The sequence below is a fragment of the Durio zibethinus genome, chromosome 24 (assembly GCF_047325235.1).
Source record: "Durio zibethinus cultivar Kanyao isolate XHJ-2024 chromosome 24, ASM4732523v1, whole genome shotgun sequence".
Lineage (NCBI taxonomy): Eukaryota > Viridiplantae > Streptophyta > Magnoliopsida > Malvales > Malvaceae > Durio > Durio zibethinus.
In genome coordinates this window covers 16,476,026-16,490,997 of record NC_143185.1, presented here as the reverse complement: position 1 = coordinate 16,490,997, position 14,972 = coordinate 16,476,026, and the positions used below count along the sequence as shown (strand labels likewise).

The 14,972-nt window shown below is 24.5% G+C and overlaps 1 pseudogene across 1 annotated transcript; it reads left to right on the top strand.

Moving 5' to 3' along the window:
• Positions 1-5,051: 5,051 nt before the first annotated feature.
• On the top strand, positions 5,052-6,416 carry LOC111316120 (L-ascorbate oxidase-like; annotated as a pseudogene). Its single transcript, XR_016333242.1, has 2 exons — positions 5,052-5,182; positions 5,376-6,416. The product of XR_016333242.1 is annotated as an L-ascorbate oxidase-like (transcript).
• Positions 6,417-14,972: the final 8,556 nt, after the last annotated feature.

Below are 14,972 nucleotides of genomic sequence, written 5' to 3'. Positions count from 1 at the left end.
AAATTTATTATATTCAAGTTTCAATCTAATGCTTTAATGATTATTTTAATTCAACTCACTATTACTACTATTTTTGTATCTAAACACATATCACACCACTAATTTTATTATAACTGTTAAATATCCAATCTCACTACTATAGTAATTAATCCCATTGTCATTATAATTTTCAATTTGATCTAAATCAATTTCATTGCCCAACCAATAGATATTAAAGTGGATAACAAAATAAAATTAAAGTATGAAACTGATAATTTTATTTTTTTAACGATTAAATACATATTTGTCCTTTAACTTTGTATTTTTATCACATTGATACTTAAATAAATTTTTTTGTCACATTAGTACTTAAATGTTCGAGTTCGTTATCACGTTGGTATCTAAGACTAATACTGTTAGTCAATTTTAATGACGTAATATGAATATCCAATAACATGTTGACATGTATCAAAAAGTTCAATCAGTATCACGTTATCAATGTCATGTCATGCGCACTTTATATTTAAAAGAAAATTTTTAAAAATTTTAAAAATTTTTAAAAAAATATTAATACTTTTTAAAATTTATAAAAATTTTAGAAAATTACAAAAATTTCTCAAAAATTTCTTAAAAATATTAAAATTTTTTAAAATTTTAAAAAAAATTTAAAAATTCTTTTAAAGTTCTAAGAATTTTATAAAATTTCTAAGAAAATTTTAAAAACTTATAAAAATTCAAAATAATTCCAAAATTTTTTTAAAATTTTGAAAAATTTTTAAATTTTTTTAAAAATCAAACTTTTTTTTAAATTTCTTCAAAATTTTGAAAAATTCTAAAAAATTTAAAGCAATTCTAAAAAATTCTAAAAATTTTTGAAAAATTAAAAAATTTATAAAAAAAGTTTAAAAATATGAAATATTTTTAAAAATTATAAAATTATCATAATTAAGAGAATTTTAAAAATTATGAAAATTTTAAAAAAAATGAAAAAATTAAAATTTTATAACAATTAAATTTTCTGAAAGTTTAAAAAAATCACAAAAACTTAAAAAACTGAAAACAACAAAAAATCTAAAAACTTTAAATTCTTTAAAATTAAAAAAATCTAAAAATATATAAAAAAATTTGAAATTGTAAGATTAAAAAATATGTAAAAATTTTAAAAAAAATTTTAAAAATTATTATATTTTTTCAAAAAAGTTTTTGTTTTTGATTTTAGTTTTTTTGAGTTTTTGTTAGTTTCTTTTAATTTTAACAAATTTTTAAATTTTATTAAATTGACCATTTTTTATTTTTTTTGAATTTTTTGGATTTTTTTTTTAAATTTGAAAACTTTTTAAATTTCCTTAATTCCTTTTGAAATTTTAAAATTTTTTAGAATCTTTTTAAAATTTTCAAAATTTTTAAACTTTTGAAAAGGGCATTCAGGTCGAGATGATAAATTGGTTGAATGTGATAGAATGCACTCTTAATATCATCAGAAAATATTAAACCGAAATAAAGTCTGAAAATATCTCCAACCGTAAGTTCTAACAATTGCTTGTCCTGGTAATATACTTTAAGGATATATAATGGATTTACTACTCAGTACTACTTCACAATTTTCTTTTAGTCACACTTATAAGAAAAAAATTTCTCTCATTAAGATTATTAATGAATTACCACCCCTCAAATTAATAATATATAAGAGCTATTACAATAGGAACATATTGGATTTGCCAGAATAATCAATAATTATCTAAAACAAACTCAATTATAGAGTCTGGTTGGTTTTTGAGGAAGTAATAGTTTGCAAATTCACCTGTTGTTCTTTCTTTTTCATGCTTCCTTCTTACTAATAAATCATATATAATAGGTTTATTCTCAAACTTTTCCTTCAATTTCATTATTATTATTATTATTATTATTATTACCAAATACAGTGTTAAAAACAATACCAAATCGACTAGTCTTTATTTATTAATTCTTTTGGCGAAACTCGGTTTAACTACATATATTTTGAACAGAAAATAACACTTGTTCTTTAAATTGATTTACACCATTTAACTAATGATAGAATGACAAAGATCCAACGCGGATGAGATGTTGGGTCAAAAAATCATAAAAAAAAAAAAAAAATTACCCAAAAAATTTCATAAGGAATCTAAACAACTTTAATTCGAAATGAAAATGATGGAATGCAAAGATCCCAAATGATTGAGGATCACAAAGTCATAAAAAAGGGATTCCTACTACAACATGTAATTTTTCGTTTAAATCAAGGTAAAATATACTATTGATCATTAAATTATACTCATATTTTTTTAAAGTAATTACTTAATTATTAAATCTTTTGATTTAATTATCAAAATTTAAGTAAATATTTTTATAATCGTTTAATTATTAATCTCTAATGATATGTTGAAATAATAATGACCCTGAATACATCATGTCGCTATGAAAAATTACACACTTAAAATCATCCAAAAATAAGATTAGACTCAAATAAAGCTTGAAGTCATGGAAACTTCGTATAAAATTAGGTCAACCCTAGGCTCTAATATGTGAAATGCTTATAAGATGTACGTAATTTGAGTTGATTTCATTAAGATCGAGGGAGATCTAAATTCAAATTGAAAATTTTGATTTAGAAATGTTGAAAACAAACCTTGAGATGTTTCCACATTTCGCCTTCGTCTGCAAGGAAAAAAGCAAAAGTATGTTCAGCTGAATAACAAATTAATAAATAGAAGAAAAACATGGAAGGATTTGGAAAGAATTTGCAAAGATACTTCCTTCACATTTAGTCAAATGTTAAACCTAACGCGGTTTTGAGTTTATATATATATATATATATATATATATATATATATATATATGTTTACGATCAACTCCATTTTGATTCCAATCTAAAAAGTCCAACAATATAAACCCAAAAAAAGTCATCAAAGGCCACTTGTGCTTTTTTCTTTTTTTATCATAAACTTACATGAAATTTCTTAAAGTCTAGAAAATCTTTAGTTTTTAAAAAATTGATATTTGAGATTTTTAATTGTAATTAAGGGTGTAAATGAATTAAGTTATTTGTGAGCTATTCTTATTTAATTAGAAAAAAATTCAAGTTAGAATCGAGTTTTTAAATCTAATTTCAAGTTTTGTATTTTCGAATTCGAGTGAATATATATCAATTCAATTTGACTCAATCACATTCTTTAAGTGTAATATAATTTTAAATAATATTTTTTATTTTTTATTTTATATATTTCATTTTTCTTGTTTTAGGACCTACAAGAATTTGAGATCTTTAATTTGAATTTTGAATTTTAATACAATAATTTGTCTTGGAAAATATTTAGAAAATCCTATATTAAAAACAATTGAGCAAAAAATTGAAAACTAAAACCGGTAAGTAGATGCGATTTGGTAATTGACTAAGTATTAAAATTTGTTAAATAAGTATTCCTTGTAATTGTTTTACCAATTATTAATCTACTTTTTGAACTATACAAATTTATTAGTTTTGAATTTGTTTTCAATTAGAATACAGTAATTTTTAGCAAAAAAAAAAAATTTCACAAACTTCAAATACTTTCACTAAAGTTTTGGTTTTTTTTTTTTTTTTTCTTTCTTTATTGATTATTAATGTTTTATCATGCTATAGTTAAAATGTAGTATATAGATCATAAATGAAGAAGACATAATCTTGCTTTTGCATCATGAAATTTTTTTGAATTATTATTTAAAATATTGATAATGAAGTTCATTAAATTTACAAGAAAGTTTATATGTTTTTAAAATATATTTTAAATAAATATTTTTAGATACATACTTGTAGAATTAAAAGTTTATTTGCACATCTAATTGTTTTCCGGGTGCGTTTACTTTTGCATATCATAACTTAGTATTATTTTCCATTTACAAGCGTTTGAATCCAATCCAATGGACATTAATAGTTATATTTCAGTTAGTAACCACTGTAGTTAAAATGCCTAGCTCATGTAATTTGATACTAATTATTCAAGATTATTATACACTGTTGAATTCCATTGTTTTATACAAATTGTCATATTCCGAGATTTTTTTTTTTTTTGGGTCAGAGTCACATGACAATGACTTTGACCTGGTCTCCATTTCCATTAAAAAGAAAAGGAAAAGACCTTGTCTGATCTTGTATAAAATTCATCAAATATATAAAAGGCACAAATGACATCGCTCAACATGCTATTTTCTTTGCAGAAGAAGGTTGATTGGAGCAAAGTGGAAATTAACAATGACCCAATTTGCTGTTGACTGAGTTTGGTTTTGGGTGACTTCATAAAAGTTGAAACCTTAACTTTTAAAGGTATGGCTTTGCTTTCAGAACGCACAAATAGAGTAATATTGCTTTTGTATTTATTAGGAATTATGGCTTTCTTAAATGGTTGGGATGTTCAGGCTAGGATCCGCCGGTACAAATGGGAAGTGAAGTACGATTACAGGTCCCTTGATTGTTTAAAGTAACTGGTTCTAACCATCCATCAATGGCCAGACTCCAAGTTCGACAATCAGAGCCCAGCAAAATGATAAAATCATTGTTAGGCTCACCAACAGTTTGTTAACAAAGATTGTTGCCGGAGCTTACTCGGTTGACAACTGATATTTGTAAGTGGTTCCTGTCAAAATTGGACACTAAGTCACTCCTTGTGTGCCATCAAATCAGGGTGTTCCGATCTGTTATCAATCAAAAAGACAACTTCAGAAGTGTTCTGGTGGATTGCTTTAAGAAGGAAAATATGAAGATTAAGTGAAAGTATACCTGTCGAAATCCATGCCAGTGAATTGCAACATTCTCTGTTAACAAACTGTTGGTGAGCTCAACAATGATCGTACCATTTTGCTGGGCTTTGATTGTAGGTCCTGGAGTTTGGCCATTGATGGTTATAACCAGTTTCTTTAAACGATCGGGGAACCTGTACGCAGTACTTCACTTCCCATTTATACCGGCGAATCCTAGCCTCAACAACTGAACCATTTAATAAAGCTATAATTCCTAATAAATACTAAAGATTATATTGTAGTAATTGTTCAATCCTCTGCTCTTGCAAGTGTTTGCTAAAAGATTCTTTAAATGATTTCCAGTCACTCTTGATCCATGAAAGAGGAAGGTTCAACTGCTCTAGTTTAACTACTCCCATTTGAGACACTGGTGTTTGCAATGCCGCAAACCCGACTGCTCCCCTTTCAGGTTGGTAGTAGTCCCTGGAAAAAACCATGAAAATCGCCAATTTGACTTTTCTATCAGCCCTTAGCTTCCAAAGTGAAGTAATTCTCTTGCCTTTCCACTTCACACCCACTCAACTTGCCTTGTTTGTAATAAGATTATAAACTGGTTCAAATTTTTTCTGTTACTAAATCTGAATGCAAATTATGTTGTGCAGGGCCATAATATGACAGTTGCTGAAGCCGATGGGCATTATGTTGAGCCATTTGTTTAAGAACTTATTCATTTACTTAGGGAAGACATACGCAGTCCTAGTCAAAGCCGATCAGGATCCTACAAGAAATTATTGGATTACCTCTAATATTGTTAGTCGACCAGCGCCAAACACTCCTCCTGCTCTAGGCATTTTTAATTACTCTCCAAATCTTTCAAGGAGATCTCCAACAATTCCTCCCGCTGCCCCTGTCTGGAACAACACCCGCCCTCAAATGGCGCAGAGTCAGGCCATTAAAGCTCGCCAAGGTTATGTACTCACTCCTCGTTCACTCTCAGACGGACTTACTTTTTCTCAATGCACAAAACAGGATAAATGGAAACGTCCACTGGTCTATCAACAATGCCTCTTACGCACTTCCTCACACATCTTATCTATTGCAATCAGCGAAAATTTCACCCATGCCTTCGATCAAAACCCACCTCCTGGTGAATACGATTTTTTGAACCATGGTATCTTCGAGGTGCAAGAAAACAAAAATGCTACATCAAGCAATGGGATTTACAGTATGAACTTCAACTCGACTGTGGATATTATACTTCAGAATGCAAACACAATGAATCCAAATAAAAGTGAGACGCATCCCTGGCATCCTCATGGACATGGTTTCTGGGTTTTGGGCCAAGGAGAAGGAAAGTTCGATATGTTCAATTATCCAAAGAAGTGCAGTTTGGTGAACCCAATTATGAAGAACACAATGCCCGTACATCCTTATGGCTGGACAGATAATGAGTTTTAAAGCTGACAACCCAGGAGCCTGGGCATTATTCCGTTGCCATATAGAATCCCATTTGATTTCTATATGGGTGTGGGCATGGGCGTGGTATTTGCAGGAGGGATTGAGAAGGTGGGAAAATTACCGTAGTTTATTATGGGCTGTGGTGAAACTCAACGTCTCTGCAGGCCTTAATAAATATCCTGCAAACTTTCCTCATTGAGAGTTTTGTAGATTCAAAAATTCAAATCTGATCAATGCAAGTTTGTCAAATTGTCTAACAAGAGTTGTATACTCAAATTTTGTATCAACAAGGGATAAGGATTTAAGCTCAAGATCAATTACCGTGAAAGTTGATTGAAAGTTAACCCTGATCTGAGAGAATTTTTTGTTCAATTTTCAGCAATTAACAAAAAGGCTGACTACTAAAAAAAGAGGGTTCCAATTGGATATTTTTATCACCCTTTGGAGTACTCAAACTCATTTCAAATGATGAAACTGGGACACCAATTCGAAGCACTGGATTTTGTATTTTTCTAGTTTATTATTTGAGCTTCTTGGTTTCTTTAGATGATGAACAACAATTTCTTTCATAAGAATACAATCTTAACCTTTTGAATAGAAAAAAATATGAACTAACTATTGGATAAACTGTTCAATGTTAATTTAGATAAACTGTTCAATGTTATTTTGTATACGTTTAAACCGTGCGATAGACAGTTTTTTTATTATATTTTTTATAATTTTAATTTTTATAATTTTTATATTATTTTAATAAAATAATATATATTCTAATTTTTATTTATAAAAAATAATTTATCATATTTTAATCTTAAAATTTTTATTTTAAAACATATATATTTATATTTATAATCTGTTTGATTTATGATAAAAAAAATGAAAAAAAATATCTAAAATATTTTATTCATAAATTATGAATTATCACAAGTGATAGACAAAACCGTTTGATTTATAAATTATTTTATAGTATTCTTTGAAATATTAAAAGTATATAACTATAAATTCTAAACTAACAATGATGATATATTATAGAGTTAATAGCATTCGTAATTCTTAAATTTTGACTTAAATTTTACTTTGATCCATACATTTTAAAAAGTTTTAATTGGATTCTTAATTTGTCAAAGTTGTCATATTTTAATTTTTTTCATCTATGAAATCGTTTAAATTGAAGGCAAATACTAGCTGGTACCATGTGATGATATCAACTAACACCTCACATGGCAAATGAGGGACCCAATAGAATTCTCACAAAGTTTAGGGACCAAAGACAAAACTATCTCAAAATTTTATATATTTCATACATGTGTTATAAAAATATTATATTTATATTTATATTTGCATATTTTTTTCTTATTATATAATTTATTAGATAGATTTTTATTTTAGATAGAAAATAGATATTCAAAACTTAAAATTAAGTTAAAATTTCCAAATTCTATTTTTAAAAATTTAATACATTTTAAAACAAAAAATTTTTTTACTAAAAATATTGTTTTACTCCTAAGTCATATTATTTTCTATCCAAAAAAATTATTTTTTAAAATATTAAATATCTTTTATTTTTTCTTTTTAAATATATTTTATAAAATACATTTTATAAAAAAGAAAAAATTAAAAAAATTTAATTATATTTTTTATTTTATATGAATATAAAGTTTTTATATTTTTGAATAAGTTAATAGATCTTTTTTTGAAAATGATCTAAAAAATTTTACATAATATTTTAACATAATGTAAAGTTTTTATTTAATTTTTTAAACTGATATAAAAATTTATGCTTAATTTTTTAAAATGATATGAAATTTTAACAAAAATACTTTGAAATTTTTAACTTAATTTTAATCTTTAAAAATTTATTTTCTATTAAAAATATTATTTTATTGATAAATCATATCATAATAAAAATTAAAAAAATTTAAATTATAATATTTTATAAAATATATTTGAAATATATAAAAATTAATTTTTCTTGAATTATGTTTATCTTTTTCCTTCATTTATTTTTTATAAAATATATTTGAAAAAGGAAAATAAAATATATTTACTATTTTAAAAAATATATTTTATGGATAGAAAATAATATTTTTATTATGATTTATGAATAAAATAATATTTTTAATAAAAATATTTTTCATTTTTAAATTATATTTAATTTTTATAATTTTAAATTTATAAAATATATATGAAATTTATAAAATTTTTAAGATAGTTTCATCTTTAATCCCTAATGTTTGAGAGAATTATATTGTGGTCCCTTATCTACTATGTAAGATGCTAGCTGACATTATTATTATGTGGTGTCAACAGGCATTTGTCATCAATTTAGACAATTATATAGACAAGATGATTAAAATAAAAATACTTTGGGCAATTAGGGATCCGATTAGAATTTTTTAAGTTTAAGGACCAAAATAAAATTTAAGTTAAAGTTTAGAGATTACGGATGCTATTAACTCTATATTATACAATCAAGTTGGATATCTTTTGAATAATTTATCTTAAAATAGAAAAAAAAATATTTCTATGATTGATACCTCATAAATTGACCTAAAACAAATATTTACAAATCGAATTAAGTAATGTGATAGCATTTTTCCTCTAGAAATGATAGTACTTATTTTATCATAACCAAATTATATGAGCTTAAGAACTAATTCATAATAAATCAAATTGTTTATAAAATATATGAAAAATTAATTTGTGATCTATGCGATATACAGAATAATTTTACCTGTATAATATTTTCAAAAATAATCACGTTGAAAAGCAATACATTAATTAAAATTTCAAAACATATAAAATGGTTTTAATACATTATATCCAAATTTTATATTATAAAATTTTGCTTTCTCTAAATATTTAAAAAAGTTTCAAACATCATTAAAGTTATTGTTGAATTAATAGTTTTGTAATATATATTGAAATTAACTATCACTTAAACCTTTTATTACTTATCTTATTCTTAAAAAATTGAAATCAAAGTTTTTGAGCTACTGCTAAAATTTTTGTACCGGTTAGGATTTAATAGATTTTAAACTTCAAATATTTTCTTTAACGAAGTTTAAGTAGTGTTCTACACCCTTAACATACACCTCTTTTCATGCATTCTAAAATCAATAAATTTACACATTTACAAAAAGTAAACACTAAATAATTTTATTGACTTAGAGTATTTAAATGAATCGGTATCTATTAATTTTTATATAAGTTTGATAATAGTTTATTGTAATTCATTTTGATACCTTATTCCGAATGATTTATTGACTTGATTTTTTCAACTCTTTTTCATTTTTTATATTTTGTAACTTATTTGATTTAAATTGTGTAAATATCCATGTTGAAATCTTTAAATTTAAAAAGATATATATATATATATATATATACATAGTTAGTCAAATCTAAATCAAATAATATAAACTTTCAAATTTTGTATTAGAATTTAATCTAGGCAAAAAACAGGAAATTAAGTTCTTAACTAACAAATAATAAAAATATTGATATACTGTTAAAAAAATAAATAAGAGAAAATAAATAATGAAAAGGATTTTGGCTTTGAGAGGTAAAAACACTTTTTTAAAGGCAATTGTGCCTATAAAATATAACAAGATCTCAAACTTTTCAATCAGAAGTAGTAAAAATAATTATACTAAAAAATTTATTTATAATAAATGAACAAACATAAATTTCTATTCAAATGGTTATGATCTTTTGTATAATCGTGACCTTTATGAATAATAATCTAGTTATATTCAAATAATTATGACCATTTATATATAATAACTGTTTTTGTTCAAACATATTATTTAAAATATGAATACAAAATTAATTTTATTCATTAATAATTAAATCTTTCTATCTAATGTGGGATGCACCACATTCTAAACTTTTAACAATCCTCTACTAGTTTGAAATATTGGTGCTTAATCTTTAACATTTCAAACAAATAAATATTATGAATACAAGAAGGTATTTCTCAATTTAAATCTTCAATTAGCATATATATCTTAGAATTCTAACGAAGTTAATGGTGTTCACAGATTAAACCTCAACTCTTAGTATTAAAATTAAAGATATAACACATATAACACTTATTTATTCTTTTATTAGAGGTTTATAACCGCTTTGCACTATTATGATTATGTGCTTATTCTATTCATAAATATTTATAAGAGAGATTCCAATTCTTCTTGTTGAAGTGGCACTACTTTAATGTTTTTATAGATAGAGTTTCTATTATATCTCCATTACTTTAGACATTTAAATAATAAACTCCATTAAGAGTGTAAAAATCCTATCCTTCCTATGCAATGGATCACTCTAGTTTCTAAAATTTGAATGAATTTTTTTAGTGCTTAACAGACACATAACAATAACTTATTTTTACCTATTAAACTTTGTAATTAGATGTTACTAATTCAAAGTTGGGTTTCCATTATTAGTGTCTTATAGTAAATGTTTAAATCTATTCTACTTGTAGTACTACTAACAAAATATCTTGGAATTCAATTTTCTTTTATGGTAATTACTCTAATTTGAGATTGAGTCTCTAATATAATCATTTCAAGCTAATATATCCAAACTTTTTATTTTACATATCATTTATATGCTCTAGACATTGTTATCTCATTCTTTTCATTTTAAGAAATATATGGTATTGGTTGTGGCCACAACTCTATACTCATTAATATAAAATTTCAATCATTCTATTTCTACATGTTTATCTATTTTAATACAATTATTCTTCTAGTATAATTGGATAAACTAAATGGATAGACCAAATAATTTTAGTCTTTTTAAGATATATAAATACTTTTTTTTATGATTTTACTTTAATAATTTTACTAAACTTATTAGCTTATATAATTTGCTTATAAAATTATACTAAAATCTTATAACACTGTGGTGGCAATTTTATTTCTTTTAATTCTTATCACTTCCACTGTTTGCAAATATACATTCTTTTATAAAGAATGTCTCATTCAATTATCAAGATATCATATATACTTAACCAAGTTACCATTTCATTTATCTTTTCACTATTTGGTAGATCTTTTTTTTTTTTTTTAAGTAGAAGGCCTCCAAGTTCACCTTTAGTAAAAGATAACTAGCAAATATTCTATATCTTAATTTTTTTTCTCATAATAGTTCCAAAACTTTTATTTAAACTCAATATGAGAGTATACATCAATAAAAATGATGTCAAATATAATCACTTTTAATTTTTTTTTTAGTGTACTTATGCTTTCTATAATCTCTTTTTAAGACTTTCATGCTAACTCATGGAAACTTATGAATCTATTTCATCATGGATAGCATTCACCAATTCATTACCATGAACAAAACCATGTCTATCACCCAAATGGGTCAAATAGCATTCATCTTGCTATTTTATTATTTTTTTTAAATTCACAAAATCTTTGAATCACTCATGGCTTTCAAAGTAAATATAATTTTATACTTTCACTATATCTCAAAACTAAATTCATAAGATGTAGATTATTTATACAAGTCATAATTATTATCAAATAAAATTAAATAAATATCACTTTTATGCAAAGACTATTGAGAAAAACTATTTGTGTATTGTTTATAAATAAATAATTTTCAAACTTATCAAAAGCACTATTAATTTAAGAGTCATACCACATTTTCCATAGATAATTTATTTAGTGATCAATTCCAAGGATTAAGGCTTCTGTAAGCGAATATCGTTATCAAATCCACACATTAAGGGTGCATAACTAGTACACATCCTTGCCATGAAATTATAAAATCCATGGAGATTTGTGCATTTTCCTTTTTTTAATTAATATATGCACAATAATTTCAAATATCCTTACAATTATTTATAATCTCTATTTGCATTAAAACAAATTTTATTTAAATTGTTTTAATTGCAAACCATGTTTTTTTTTTCTTGGCATTCCAAAATAAAACTTTTCAAATCTATAAAACATGGCTAATAAAAAATTGGTGGATTGCCTTCAAATTATCAGTAATTAGTAATAGCCTTTAATGCTATTAATAATGTGCCTTTTTCATTTAAACTTGAATAGCACATTTAACTCAATTTGTTAGCCAAACTTTAGGTTTGAAATAGCAATATAAAATTTCACAAGTAAATCATTATAGTATATTCACCCTATTAATTTCATACTACTATTAGCCACAATTTTGAAAAATCCATTTCCAGTGAATCTTTTGGAATGCACAATTAATAAATTTCTAAAGCCCAAGTAATATGAAAAACAATCATGAAATTGGATTCATGCAACAATATCAAACAATGATTAATGACATATTGATTTTGAATAAAAATTAAAGAAAAGCTTATCTAACATCACTGTAGAGAATTATTTCTCCTTGTCCATAATTATTTCGAGAATTCAAATTTCACCAATGCATTTTTAAATTTCTTTCTCTTGCATCTCCATATATACAAAATATAAAATTTTTTTCATAATTACTTTTAAATTGTTAGAAAAAATAAATATGAGAATAGAAATAATAGAAAAAGAATTTTGGTTTTGAAGGATAAAAAGTATTTTCTTAAAGGCAATTATGCCTATAGGCTATAACAAAACCTCAAACTCTCCAATCAAAAGTAGTAAAAATGATTATATTGAAATATCTATTTATAATAAACGAACTGATATAAACTTTTATTCAAATTACTATGATCTTTTATATAATCATGACCTTTATGAACAATAATCTATTTATATTTAAATAATTATGACTATTTGTTATATAACAATTGTTTCTATTCAAATATAATAGTCATAACATATAGATCTATGGACATATCGCTGGATATGGATTAAAGGAATCACACCAATCTTTTTTGTTTAGGTGTGATTGGTCACTTAACTGAATTTATCCCATTTTAAAGAAGAATCCTAAGCTTGACTTAGTTATCTTTAAATAGTAGATTCTAATCTACAAAACCATATTTAGATTTGGGAGTGCAGTTATGTGTGAGAAAGGTTATAGCACTCTTACAACACCCATTCAAAAAATGGTATCAATTTGATTTCAAATTATCCAAGCTATAAAGTTTATTTGTAATTTTACCAAATAATTTACTTATTGAAAATTGAAATTAAAATTACTCTAATAATTTAGTAGTAATTTAAGATAATTTTTTCACATCAGGAGTATTCATGACTAGTGTCCCACTTTGAAAAGACTCCGTTATCAAATTAATTAAATAAACTTTTTTTGTGGAAACAATTTATTTTTAGAAATATCTTCCAATATGTTAGTAAGATTTTCTATCAAAGATTATCCTCAAATATGTTGGTAGGATTGAAATTCTATTTGTTTGTGAAAATAATTTATTTCCAGAAATAACTTTCAATATGTTGGTAAGATCTTCCATCAAGAATTATCCTCCAATATCTTGGTAGGATTTTAAAAAATATTTTTTCCATGAAAACTTATTAAGTCTTCAAATAATTTGGTAAGACTTAATTTAAGATTTAAATCATCCAGTTTGACAAGATTAAAAAAAAATTTTGAAAATCATTTTCTTTAATTTTAAGAAAAAAATTAAAATAAGCAAAAATTATCATACGAATAATACCATGCAATAATAATATAATATATCATGCAGTTATTATCATACAATTAAGATAAAGTATCATGCAATTAATTACAATAAAAAATTATATATATGAAAATAAAAAAACTATAAATAATTTTACCACATTTCTTTTTTCTCATATTTAATCTAATTACTTAATTAAAATAATAAAAAAAATAAAAAAGGAAAAAAATAAAATAAAATAAAAAAAGAAAAAGGAAAACCCATGCTATGGGTTGGGTCGCCAACGGGTAAAGGCGCAGATCCATGTAGGTTTACGTGGGTTAGCTCATTACCAAAACGGCATTGTTTGTTGTTGTGTATAAAAGCCAAAAATTCAGTATTTTCTTCATAACACTATTTCTCCTTTTCTCTCTAAAACAAATCTCTTTGCCTTCTCTTTAAATATTCAACCTAAAAACTCAAATTCCCCCAATTTTTTACCAAATACGCAGATTATGTTGTCGAAAAATTCAATTGATCGTAAAAAAAATCAACCTTTTTACAAAAAAATAGAATGAATTTAGAACCCAACCACCATAAAGCCCCTTCGACCGTCGTAAGCTTTATTGAAAAATTCAAGTATTCATTGGAAATTCATATTCAACCCAAAAAAACATAGTTTTTCCTAGAAATTCAAATTAAATCTAGAAATTCAAGCCAAAAAACAATCCTTTAAACAAATCTCAAAATTTATAATCATTCATAATCAAAACCAAAAATTTAAAAGTTCAAAAAAAAAAAAACTCCAAACTCACAAAAAAAAATGAATAAATGCTTTTATTCATCCTTTAAGGGTAGAAACTTAAATATTTTTTTTTTTAAAAAAAACCTAACCAAAATCCTAAAAACTCCCAAATTCAAAAGAACCGAGGGCCAAAATTTTGAATTCAATCCCAAAAACCTTTCAATCATGTCCCTAGAAACCAAGAACAAACCTAGAGAAAAAAAAATTTTAAGCTTCAATCAAATTTTCCCCTTTTTTGTGTGTGTGCTTTGGTGTGTGATTTTTTTATGTCTTCTTTGTTTGATAGGAATTTAATCTCTTTTTATTTGAAAAAATTCGATTAATTGATTTCACAAATTTGATTTTTGGGTGATTTGATTTCTTGTAACTTTCCTTTTTCATAGAGATTAGGATTCCAAAAATTATTCAATCATAAAATCCATTAATCCGTAATGATTCAATATCTAGATTTGATACCCAAATTTCAAA